Here is a 4,406-nt window from a genome sequence, read left to right as displayed (position 1 = left end):
GCACTGTTTTCCACCCCCAGCCCCCACCCACCCCGCAGCAAGGCCAACACCGCTGCAGCAGGCATCGAATTTAGGCAAGCAGTTACAGCACAGAATGAAAACAGGGCAGGACAAATCATCAAGGGAATGAGTTCAGAAACAGTCCAGACCAGACATTTCTCCAATTTACTAGGCAAGTCCTTGTGATAATAATCACCCATGACAGCAAACGCTGAATCTCTCATGTGAAACCAAAGCTAGCACTAAATGTAGACATGATTTATGCACATTTATTCATAAGCCTTATATTGACCAGCTTCAAGAAACAAGGCCCTATAATTCAGGACCTATGACTAGAGAGACCTGGTTTCAAATCCCTGCTCTGTTACCAACTTACTGTGGTGTCTTGGGCAAGCTGCTCTGCCTCCTTGCATCTCAGTGGCCTATCTGTGAACCGGGCATAAAATAGCAATTTCCTTGCTTCTAAGGGCTGTTGTGAGAATAAGTATATTGAAGAATCTGAGGCACTTACAGACTACAGGGCCAGGAGTCATGTATACTGAATTTAAGCCTTCACAAGTGCTGTTTTGGCCAGCCGGACTGTCAACAGGATGGCTTTCTCCAACAAATGAACATCATCCCATTAGCCAGGCACTGAGGGTCCCTCAAGCATTCTATGGAAAAACTTTCTAAATCCCACTTTGCCAATTCCTGAATCTGGTGCACTGGGCAGAGCTGCTAAAAAGGACTGTTATTAGAACAGGCAGGGGGCATTACCTCCCCGGAAAAACATTATGGATGCATTTTCCCTCTTCCATAGGCCACTCGATAAAACATAATCTTAATTAACAACCACTTCACTGCCTGTTTAATTTAATAAATATAAAACCCAAGCATGGTAATAAAGCAATCAATCATCTCCTATGCAAGCAGCCACAAAGCAATGGCCCCTAAAATCAATGTTTGGGGGGGGGGGGGAAATATATATATATATATATATATTGTTGTTACAAATTGGAGTGTCAGGAAATGGAGCAAGCAGAAGGAACAGCTGGTAGATATGGCAAGGGCCAGACCTCCATGGGAGGGCAAGACTTCTTTCCCACGTGAACACAGAGAGAGTGCAAAAGCATCTTTCATCATGTTCAAAAACAGACAAAGCCATGGGAAAACTGTTGATGCAAACATATAGGAGCCAGGATGCTGGTTTTAGTCTCAGCTTTGCCACCAGCAAAATTTCAGCCCTGATCAGAAAGGCCAGCAAAAAGCCAATGTCAGATCAAGTCCCAGTGACAGTCTGAGACAGATTTGCATCAGGTTTGGGGCAAAACTGGATTTTATGCTGGGGGCACATTACAGTTCACACCCCTGAGCCTATGTTTTTTCATCAAGTGAAACTGGAGGACAGCATGATTCCCAAGTGGAACTGTGAAACTTTGCTAATGCTTATACAGAGCTTTGAGATGCTCGAAATAAAGACGCCACATAGACGCAAAGTCACTCTTCTTTATCTAGTCACGTGGTCTGACACACTGGTTCAGCTTGTCAACATAAATTGACAAGGTTATTGCTTCTGAAGATGAAAGATTTCAACCCCACGCCTGATACAGGCTCATTTTCTAGGATTATTATGCCTTTCTAGTTCCCTATCAGTCTTGCTTGGCTAAGACAGCCATTGCTAGGAATAGGTCAGGGCAGCAGAACAGTGAATTGTGCTTTCGAAACTGAGGGAGATGGGGGTAATCTGCATGCCTGCTTTGCCCTCCTAATGTTGCAGCCTAGACATACTGTATCTGCATGACTACATGAAAAAATTAAAGAGAACTGTAATGAAGCAATACGCTATCACACTATAAGACCAGCTACTTCTTTGAGCTCTCCTTACATACAGTTTTGCCCTTGAGAGAGGAGATATAACTTGAGTGTGAGATCTACAATATCCAAATGCTATGAGCATTATATCACTTAGACTCAGCAACTGTTCTGTTCCCCTGAGTGATGTTTTACTACTGTAGCTCTAAAGAATGGCACTATTCATTTATAAAAGTCAATTTAACCTAAAGCATTTCAATCACTGGTTCCCTTTCGATTGTGAAGTGCAAACTTACTTTTGCATCACTCTATTTATAAGGCACTGGGCCCAATTCCAAACTCCCTGACGGGCAACAATGAGGATTCAGTGAGCCCAATGCCCAGTATAAAAGGTCAAAAGTGGACACTGGGGTCAAGCCTGGACAATCTACATTTGGTGCAAAAGCCATACTTATGGGCTTCCAGGCACCAGAGCAGCTACTGTGAGGGTGCACTCTGGCCTCTCCCTGCCTCCCAAGCCCCAGAGGTGGATGTGGGAAATGGTGCAAATTAGAGAAGCCCCAAAGCTGCCTGGATCTAAACCAGGGACCATATAGGCTGCTTAAGCTCTCCTCTAACTTCAGAACAAAGTCACCATAAAACCATCCTTTCCATCCCTGCCCCAAGCTTAGAAACCAAGGAACTGAGAATTAGACCCAGAAGAATCACACTGCAAATTGGGTATAAAACAGGCTAACACTAAGTTAACCACTTCTCGGCGGTAATGAACAGTGATTTGTGTTATATTTGTCCCAGCGCCTCCATAAATAAGTGATTCCAGCAATATGTGTGGGGAAAAAGTCCTGCCAAACTGGCAGGCACAGAATATATTAGAAACAAAGTAGAACTATACCTGAATTGGCATTAGCAGATTCAACAGAAAATAACTTCAGATTCACATGTGCAGATTCAACACATTCATCTTTCTCACAGGCTGGTCTTTCTCATTCTAGCTGCATACAAAAGAGCATCCATCTCAGTCTATTGGGGGCAGGGGGGAGGATTCAGCCAAAGTGCATTGTAACATAGATTCAACTGATTTTTCAAGTGATATCTGTTAGGTAGGCCTGTGCAAATAGGGAAGTATTTGATTCAGATTCGGCCAATTTGGAGGACAGCGATTCAATTTGGAAATTCATATCACTGTCCTAAATCGATCTGGGCGAATCAGCTTCAGAAGATTTGGTGCTGATTCAGAGAGATTTGGTGATTTGGATCAACCGGGGACAGCCAGGCACACCCAAGCAGCTGCAGGTTCTCCTGCAGCTCCTCCAGCTGTGCCTTCCTCTCCCTGGGCAGGGGGGAGCCGTGGGAGAAGCCCCAATACCTGCCCTGCCTGGCCCCATCCCCCGCCCAGCCCAACCCAGCCGACTGGCACTTTAAAACAAAAAACAAAAAAAAAACCCCACACCCACTCACTGCAGGAGTGGTGATTGGGCTTCTGGCCGCTTGTCACAGAGCCCCCCCCTTCCCCGCAACAAAGAGCAGTAGGGGGCAGCAGGTATCACCCCCCACCACTTGGCACCCACGCGGCAGCTGCCCCGTGGCACGGGTGCAGCGCAGCTCGGCAAGGCATCATACACTGCCTGGGAGCTGGGGCTGAAGGCTGCCAGGCTCCCGCTGACAGGTGGAGCTGCCCCAGCTCCCAGGGTAACCAAACTGGGGGCTCGGGAAACGTTCAAGTCCCTGAACATTTTCCCTATTTAATTCCCCAGCTCCCCAATCGTTCCCCCAGCTCTCTGATTGCTTCCCCCAACTCTTTCCAGGACACACAGGCCCCCAGATGATGCAGGATGAGCATAGGCTGCCACTGCCAGCTGGGGATTGCGGTGACTCTGGGCTATTTCCCCAGTCAGCAGCAGCAGTGTGCACAGATCCAGGGGCCATGCCCTGCAGCAAGAACTAAGGGAACGATCAGAGAGCCGGGAAATGGAACCGGGAGCTCCGGCTGACAGGTGGATCCGCCTCAGCTCCCAGACAGCATGCACTACCCTGCTAAGCCACACTGCACCCATGCCATAGGGCAGCTGCTGCGTGGGTGCCAGGCGGGGGGAAGGGACAAATCCCAGTGCCCCCTGGGGCACTACCATGAGCCTTCAGAGGCTCCAATTGCTGCTCCTGTAGCTGGTGAGTGCGGAGCTTTTTTAAGTGCCAGGAGGCTGGGGCCAAGCGGGGGATGGGGCCGAGCAGGGCAGCCATGGGGGCTTCTCCTGCAGCTCCTCTGGCTGTGCCTGCCTCTGACCTGGCAGGGGAGCCACGGGAGCTCTGCCCTGCTGCCACTTGCCCAGCCAGCACGGGTGCAGTGCAGGTTCAGTTCACTCCGGGCAGCAGCAGGACATAGCCCCTGCTCCCAGCACTGCCAGGCATGTATCAGTGCTGGGAGCTGGGACTCTGCCCTACCACCACTTACCAGCTGGCACGGGAGGCATGGGATGCGGGCACAGCAGCATTGGGGCAGGAGCTATGCCCTACTGCCAGTTGCCACCTTCCGCCTGGAGCAAGCCGCCTGCATCCCCCACCCCACTCCCAGCACTGCCACACCTGCATCCCACATCCTCCGTTCCCCTCCCCGAGTA

Source organism: Crocodylus porosus, unplaced genomic scaffold, assembly GCF_001723895.1.
Source record: "Crocodylus porosus isolate Cpor-Errol unplaced genomic scaffold, CroPor_comp1, whole genome shotgun sequence".
NCBI lineage: Eukaryota > Metazoa > Chordata > Crocodylia > Crocodylidae > Crocodylus > Crocodylus porosus.
Note: the sequence above shows the minus strand (reverse complement) of the source record.